Source organism: Dermacentor andersoni, unplaced genomic scaffold, assembly GCF_023375885.2.
Source record: "Dermacentor andersoni unplaced genomic scaffold, qqDerAnde1_hic_scaffold ctg00000771.1, whole genome shotgun sequence".
Lineage (NCBI taxonomy): Eukaryota > Metazoa > Arthropoda > Arachnida > Ixodida > Ixodidae > Dermacentor > Dermacentor andersoni.
Genome location: NW_027315449.1, coordinates 13,958 through 22,500, shown reverse-complemented (window position 1 = coordinate 22,500; position 8,543 = coordinate 13,958). Strand labels below are relative to the sequence as shown.

The window sequence follows — 8,543 nt, the reverse complement described above, 5'->3', positions numbered from 1 at the left end:
TGCCATTTACAAAAATCCAAAACAGCAGAGGCCCGCACCTGCTCAATCAACGCCAACTCAATTTAAGGAAGGGCTGTTCAAAAGCTGATCGAAACCATCCAGTTTGGGAAAACCTATTTTATGCAGTAGTTTTTATTATTATTATTTTTTTTTTTTTTATTGTGAGAGACGTGAAATCGACACCACGAAATGAACGTCCCTTTGTTACCCTTTTGTTACCGCGGCTTCGAAACCGTGCGTAATACCAATTTAATTGTGTCCTGGTTGGCCGTTTGTCAGCACTTTGTGTTCTTCTAGAAAATCAACTACTAGTTTATAAATTACGTGCGCGAAATTTTCCTCCGTGTGCACCACCAAAATACTTAAAGAAGAGAGAATGCGTCCGGGGCCTTGGGATTTCGAAAATGACGTGCTCTGAAATTTTCACATCCGCCATTGGAAAGATAATTATTATCCGTCGTAAAAAAAAAAAAAAAGAAAAAAAAAAAAGAAAGAAATCACATTTGAAATTATCATTGAAAGTGGCCACGTTTTTCGGGGCATGTCTTGATGAAATAATCTCAGTTCAGTTCAGCATGATTGGATTTCATCTTTTCCAGTATTCTCAGTACTCTCGTTGTAGTACCAATTGCCGGCAGATTTTTTTTTTTTAGTTGTTTAGAGTTATACATTCCTGAACGATGTTTTTCTTTTCCTCAAAGCTAGCCATAGAACCAGCGCTTTCTATAAAATCATGACAATAAGAATCCAGCATATCGGTTCATCTTCGGCGCGATTAAAGTTCGGGAACTGGCGATTTTTTATTGCCGTGATCAAGAAGGTTAACACCAGATAAGGCGTGATATTTCAGCATACCAGTCGCGATATCTAATCGAATCTAAGATTGAAATGGCGTTCTGAATTCTTTCGGTTCCAGATAGAAAGAAACAGAAAAAAAAAAAAAAAAGAAAGGATGTGATTGATTGCCATTCAAATCTGAAGACCGCGTGGAGAAAGTGTTCCGGTTTACATTCGGCAAATCAAAATGAACGGCTAAAATTAATCTATCGTCTGGTTTCATGCGCGAGATCACGTAAAAGGCAGCCATTCTTCTTAACATGGTTTCTCTCTTTTGCTCTCTCATTCGCGCACGGAAATTTCTTCGTACGGGAATTTTATGAAGCGAAGGCGGCTGCAGACCATTTTCTTTGTTTAGTTCATGTTCGTAGGCGCAAATTACAAACCTAACACTTGGAGCAACATTTCCACTACTCTAGAGGGGCATGAACTGTAGACAGTGCACGCTTTCTCATTTATCCAATCGCTCGCAAACACATTGCATTGCTAGTCTACAGTGGCAATACAAAGTGACGTTTCACCATGCACGTCGAAGTTCATTACCAGTACCGCGCCAGCATCGACCGGCCGGCGAAGCGACGAGCTCAGCAGCGCATGCGCAAGGCCCGACACCACCCCAACCGAGCTTCCCTGCTTATCGGAGAGAACAAGTGCGCGTGAACACGGGCGCGTCTGAGTATCTGGATTTAAAAAAAAAAAAAAGAAAAACAAAGAAAGCGTTTCCGAGATAATTGACAAAGACAAGTGGTCGCGGTCGCTCTGAATCTTATCGTATTATAGAAAACGTGGGAAGGCGGGCGCTTCCTCGAGGGTCAGAAAGTACAATCGTCGAACTAGGTGGCAAGTGGAGTACATCCTTTTTCTTGGAACGGTTTGCAATTGACTGCTTGAATGTGCCGACCACGCGTCGCGGGTCGCGTATAGAGCCAACCGTTGGCAAGCACGCGTCTAGCGTAGCAGCAGAAACCGATCGCGGTTGCGATAACCCATCGTTGGCAGCGAAAAAGAAAAACACCCACACGCAGTTTGTAGCAATAACCGTACAAATCAATGTGGTTTTAAATATAGCTTCACTGGTCACCCAAGAAGGGCACCGAAACTTTCTCATGACGCACACCGCTGTAGTCCACAAAGAACAAAGCGCACAAAATAGATATGATACAGCCGCACCGCATTATTTCGTGTTTTCAGCATTTCATTACTTTCGTGTGCATGCGCGCTAGGGCCACGCAGGCCAGGAGTAAAAGGCACGAAAAGAAAAAAAAAAAAAAAAATGATACGCAATCCTAAGCTTTGACTTGACTGCTGTGGCACTCGCATTTGTGTTCTTTACCTTAGGCGAACGCAATGCGCAAACTGAACTGGAATTTCCAATAATGGAAATTCCTGTTTGGCTCATATTTGCGTTTTTCGCCCGAGCAAGCGCTTCACTGCACTACGCTTTGCCCCTTCAACGTGGCTACACTGCCCGGCAGGCGTGTTCTGCGTAGGGCCGAACCTGCAGGCAAAAAGCATGGGCGCCGCCATCTTGTTGAGAGCGGCGCCAGGGACACAATCGCGCCTAGCTCATTGAGTTTTCCCCCAAAACTGAAAAAAATTTGACTTCATTAAACGAGAAAGATGCCACGAGTGCCCCAACAAAAAGCTTTGAGGATTACCGAAGGGTAACTGAGGGCGACGCAACGGGCTCTGGAAAGAAGGATGATGGGTGTGGCGTCACGGGGGGGATCGGAATAGAGCAGATTGGGGTGTGCGAGAAGAAACGCTCGTTAATGACACCAAAGTTTAAACCAGGAAAAACAAATGGGCATGCGCAGGGCATGCAATCTGGGGGGAAGATAACCGGTGGCCATTAAGGGTTACAGACTGAATTCCAAGAGGAGGGAAGCGTAGCAGGGGGTGGCAGAAAGTTAGGAGGGCAGATTAGATTAGGGACTACATGGCGACAATCGGCACCTGACCGGGGTACTTGGAGGATCATGGCAGATGCCTTTGCCCTGCAGTGGGCGTAGCCAGGATGATGATGATGATGATGTTCATGATGAAAAGGTAGCAACAGGTCTTCGTAACATACAGGTTAGAAAGATGAGGCACCTTTTAACCCTTGAATATATTTCGCCACATTTGGGCATACGACAAGTTTGTTTTCGAGGCGCTCGGTCCCACTGCTGCGAAAATGTGTACACAAAGGCTGCACAGTAGTTGCCAGAAATCGGGCACTCTATTTTTCTTTCATAGGGAATCTTTCTTCCACTTGGGCAGCGGATTTCGGCGGCAGGGCGAGCTTGCGTGGCCGCGGTGGTTTACGGATCCAAGCGATAGTGAACTCCAAAATCCAGTGTTGGCTTTGAGTGGGATTCATATTGATTGCGAACCCCACGGCTAATCCTACCCCCCATCCCCCCAAGTGGCTCTTTACAGGAGACAATCATTCAGAGACATCGGACAAATAGGAATTCTGGTTCTTTCTTTTGCTTTCATTAATTTTTCTCGAAGCCCATAACTAGAAATTTGCTGGAGCGGCTGTCCCATTTGCGACGCAACAAGTGCGACGCTACACACAGATGGAGTGGCAGTTTAATTACTCTCGTGGTCCGCGAACCGGCATCGTTGCGTGTAGTATAGGAATGGTGCGTGTCAAGTCACTGCTCGCGTTGAGCTTGTGCTCTTCATTTTGATTGAATGAAGTCTCACCTAAGTGAGCGGGGCCGATCCCGGAGGTAGTGCAATACCGGGCCGACCTGCGGCGGAGGTGAAGCAGGCTTCAAGCACTCCGCCAACTTCCAAAAATAGGTTTAATATCGTGGGTCCATATAGAACCCGTATCAGATATTAAGCTGATAAGAACAGATACTACACTTTGATCTTAGCCAAAAGGCCGAGAAGCGATGTCCTTCACTTCACTTCATTGTACTACTGCCTTGTGGGCGCCCTGCCGACATGGGTAACCTCAGCAACAGCGTGGGCAATATTATAAAATTCAGCCTGTGTACAGACTCAACGCTCCCTATCTCACGGATGAACTCGCAACGCCTCAGTCTTTCGCTGTTAACGAAACGCTGTCGCGTAGAAACGAGACCCGAGTGCAAGCTTGCTTGTAACGCGAAACCAACCAAGGCAACCTCGTAGAAAACGGAACAGGCGAGCGGAAAAAAACGCGCCAGGGGAATGCTTACTTCCGTCTGAATGCGACCGCTCAAGGTGACCTTCCTTGAGGGCTTCGTTTCAAGCCCGTGTGCAATTGTAATATACTACGCGCATTTCCTTCATTTCTTTTTATTTACCGCAAGGCCCACTGAAAATTTTGATACGGCACAGGCCGGGACGGATCGCAACGTGTCGAATCGACCGGTAGAATTAGGTAGCATGCCCCATGTACGAAGACGAGCAACATAGAAGTGAATGACAAAATAAATATAGAAAACGCTGCACACTCCTTCCCACCGGAAACATAGAGGGGAGAAAGATCGCCATCTGAAACACAGGCATTGTAAAAAAAAAAAAAAAAGTGCTACCTCATCATCTTTACCATTACCGTGTGTGTGTATGTATATATGCATGTGTGTGTGTGTGTGTGTGTGTGTGTGTTTGTGTATTTATATATATATATATATATATATACGCACACATGCTAGCATAGCTTAAACGCAGCTGGAAAGCTCAGCCTTGCACAAGAACCACCCCCTGTCGCAAACCCCTTTGAAACATTCAAATGGGAAACACGAGTACAGCGAGGTCGTTCGAACCTGGCGCCAAAACGCATTAGCGCCATCTGTGTACGGAACTAGGAAAACCTGCGGACTTTGCAATACAGAAAGAAAGGTAGATGGCGCGAGCTAACGCTCCATTGCATACTAAGAACGAGAGTTAGTGAATAATGGCAGAAACGTCTTGGGAAGAGAAAAAAAAAAAAAAAAAACGCGCAACAGTTGTTGGCTTGTGCAAGCACTCTATGTTACAGCGATTAAAGAGCATAGCATCTTCTACAACAGCAGCTACAAAAAGAAGAAGAACGTGAGAGAGGGAGAGACACAGGCGTGTTTCTTTGGAATGCAGAGCATGCAGCACATACTATAAAGTGCCAAAGAGACGGGGAAAGCAGATGGCGCGAAGGTGTATGTCCTCAAAGCTTGAAAGCAATTTCTAAATTACAACATGTACCGAAGTCCACCTACTCTCATCAGGTTGCTCCCGCCTCCAGTTGCGTTTAAAGTGAAATTACAGTCGCCTCAAAGGCAGACAGAGAGAGAGTGAAAATAGGTACACTTGCTTCGCGCAGCTGCAGCCGTTCAAATTTTACAGCAAGAGCACTCCCGAAAGCACAAAGTCCGCTGCCCGCCTGGGCGCAATGCGCTCGCTTCAGTAAATTGCCGTGCTGGCCTCGGCAACCAAGAGGTGTAGTGCGGCAGACTGCTGCATTGTAGCACACCGGAAACCGTGCAGACGTAAGCGATCGCCTCGACATCGCTGCGAGCGCTCGAAGAGACAAAGTCCGAAACCACGTGTGCCGGGGCGGTGCGAGCGCGACGCCTTTGACGCAACTTTTGCGTACAAGCCGCCGCACCGCCACGACGGAATCGCTGGCATCCCGCACGCAGCTGCATTGTGTCACGCCGGCAATCGTTGAAACACCACGCAGTCGTCGGCGTCGGCCCCGACATGGTTGCGAGCGCTGGAAGAGACAAAGTCCGAAACCGCGTGTGCCGGGGCGGCGCGAGCGCGACGCCTTTGACGCAACTTTTGCGTACAAGCCGCCGCACGGCCACGACGGAGCCGGTGTCACCCTGCAGAGGGCTGCACTATAGCACGCCGGGAACCGGCAAAGAACCGCGCAGACGTCGTCGTTGGCCGCGGCGTTGCCGCGAGCACGCGAAGAGACAAAGTCCGAAACGACGTCAGCCGGGGCGTCGAGCACGCCGCCCGCACTGTTCGCACGCGTGCTCGGAAATGGCGAAGGGGCCGCGCTAGCGTGCCTTGAATCGTGTGAGCGGCGGTACCGCGGCGATCGCCAGAGCTCGAATCCGCCCTGCAAAAGCCAAATATTGGCGCTCGGCTCGGCGCAGTACGCCGCCGCGTCGCACGAGTACGGCCCCATGGAGGTCTGGGCACTTATCGCTGCTACTGTAAGGGGCCGTACGGCCCCGGCCGACATTGTACCGTAGTGCGATTTTCGGCTTGCGCGTGCTCGTGGCGTAGTCCGCGCACCGTTCCGACGTCGACAATCGTGCCCACGACTACGCGAGCGCTGGAAGAGACAAAGTCCGAAACCGCGTGTGCCGGGGCGGCGCGAGCGCGACGCCTTTGACGCAACTTTTGCGTACAAGCCGCCGCACGGACACGACGGAATCGCTGGCATCCCGCACGCAGCTGCATTGTGTCACGCCGGCAATCGTTGAAACACCACGCAGTCGTCGGCGTCGGCCCCGACATGGTTGCGAGCGCTGGAAGAGACAAAGTCCGAAACCGCGTGTGCCGGGGCGGCGCGAGCGCGACGCCTTTGACGCAACTTTTGCGTACAAGCCGCCGCACGGCCACGACGGAGCCGGTGTCACCCTGCAGAGGGCTGCACTATAGCACGCCGGGAACCGGCAAAGAACCGCGCAGACGTCGTCGTTGGCCGCGGCGTTGCCGCGAGCACGCGAAGAGACAAAGTCCGAAACGACGTCAGCCGGGGCGTCGAGCACGCCGCCCGCACTGTTCGCACGCGTGCTCGGAAATGGCGAAGGGGCCGCGCTAGCGTGCCTTGAATCGGTGAGCGGCGGTACCGCGGCGATCGCCAGAGCTCGAATCCGCCCTGCAAAAGCCAAATATTGGCGCTCGGCTCGGCGCAGTACGCGGCCGCGTCGCACGAGTACGGCCCCATGGAGGTCTGGGCACTTATCGCTGCTACTGTAAGGGGCCGTACGGCCCCGGCCGACATTGTACCGTAGTGCGATTTTCGGCTTGCGCGTGCTCGTGGCGTAGTCCGCGCACCGTTCCGACGTCGACAATCGTGCCCACGACTACGCGAGCGCTGGAAGAGACAAAGTCCGAAACCGCGTGTGCCGGGGCGGCGCGAGCGCGACGCCTTTGACGCAACTTTTGCGTACAAGCCGCCGCACGGCCACGACGGAGCCGGTGTCACCCTGCAGAGGGCTGCACTATAGCACGCCGGGAACCGGCAAAGAACCGCGCAGACGTCGTCGTTGGCCGCGGCGTTGCCGCGAGCACGCGAAGAGACAAAGTCCGAAACGACGTCAGCCGGGGCGTCGAGCACGCCGCCCGCACTGTTCGCACGCGTGCTCGGAAATGGCGAAGGGGCCGCGCTAGCGTGCCTTGAATCGGTGAGCGGCGGTACCGCGGCAATCGCCAGAGCTCGAATCCGCCCTGCAAAAGCCAAATATTGGCGCTCGGCTCGGCGCAGTACGCCGCCGCGTCGCACGAGTACGGCCCCATGGAGGTCTGGGCACTTATCGCTGCTACTGTAAGGGGCCGTAGGGCCCCGGCCGACATTGTACCGTAGTGCGATTTTCGTCTTGCGCGTGCTCGTGGCGGTGTCCGCGCACCGTTCCGAAGTCGACAATCGTGCCCACGACTACGCGAGCGCTGGAAGAGACAAAGTCCGAAACCGCGTGTGCCGGGGCGGCGCGAGCGCGACGCCTTTGACGCAACTTTTGCGTACAAGCCGCCGCACGGCCACGACGGAGCCGGTGTCACCCTGCAGAGGGCTGCACTATAGCACGCCGGGAACCGGCAAAGAACCGCGCAGACGTCGTCGTTGGCCGCGGCGTTGCCGCGAGCACGCGAAGAGACAAAGTCCGAAACGACGTCAGCCGGGGCGTCGAGCACGCCGCCCGCACTGTTCGCACTCGTGCTCGGAAATGGCGAAGGGGCCGTGCTAGCGTGCCTCGAATCGATCGGCCGGGGGCCCCGTAGGGCGACAGAAAGGCAATTGTGCAGGAAACCGTACTGGCCATTAGCGAGAAATTGCCGTTCGCGCATTCGGTAGACGCGCTGCGCTTTCACGACTTCGGCATTGTGCTGCCGACGTAAGCTTTCAATCTTGCTCGCGGCGTTACGAGGCGGCACGATTTTCGCCAAACGCTCGTCGAAAGTGGCACGAGTACGGCCCCATGGAGGTCTGGGTACTTATCGCTGCTATTATATGGGGGTCCCAGAGAGCAGTCGCCCCCAAAGCGACCTGGGTGTTTGATATGCGGCGGGCTTCGTGCCCGTCAAGCGTGTCCCCGGTATCGCTCCCGTGGATCCCACAGCTGACGTCTGCAGCCTCATCCGCTTGATGCGTTAGGGGCTGGTTGTCGGACGACGCTTTTTCCACGATATCGAAGTGTGTTCCGCATCGTCCTCGGACGAATCAAATACGAAAGCGCCGAAGGCGCGGGCGTGACCCGTCGCCTAGCGGCTTTGCCGTCTCGGCTACGTTGCAAGTGTCGGTCGGTCCACCAGTGCTGCGGGCTCGAGAGAAACCGCAAGCCGCGATCGAGTCGACACAACCGGTCTATCGAGAATGTTGCGTGCTTCTTGCCGCGTGGCGATACCCGGCCCTGCGGGGAGGGCGCCGTAGCGAGCTCGAACGCCGTCGTCTCGGACTGTGCAAAGTGCTACCCTTTGCGAGAACGAAGCGTGTTGGGGCGCCTGAAGGTGGCCTCGGCATCGCAAAAACGGCGTCCGGCCTGCTTGAAAGGCTGGACGCGCAGTTGAACGAT

At 53.3% G+C, this 8,543-nt stretch overlaps 1 non-coding gene across 1 annotated transcript; it reads right to left on the bottom strand.

Moving 5' to 3' along the window:
* Nucleotides 1-3,535: 3,535 nt before the first annotated feature.
* LOC140214975 (U2 spliceosomal RNA) lies at nucleotides 3,536-3,727 on the bottom strand. The gene has a single exon (XR_011891899.1). It is a non-coding gene; the product is annotated as a U2 spliceosomal RNA (small nuclear RNA).
* Between the last annotated feature and the right edge of the window lie 4,816 nt (nucleotides 3,728-8,543).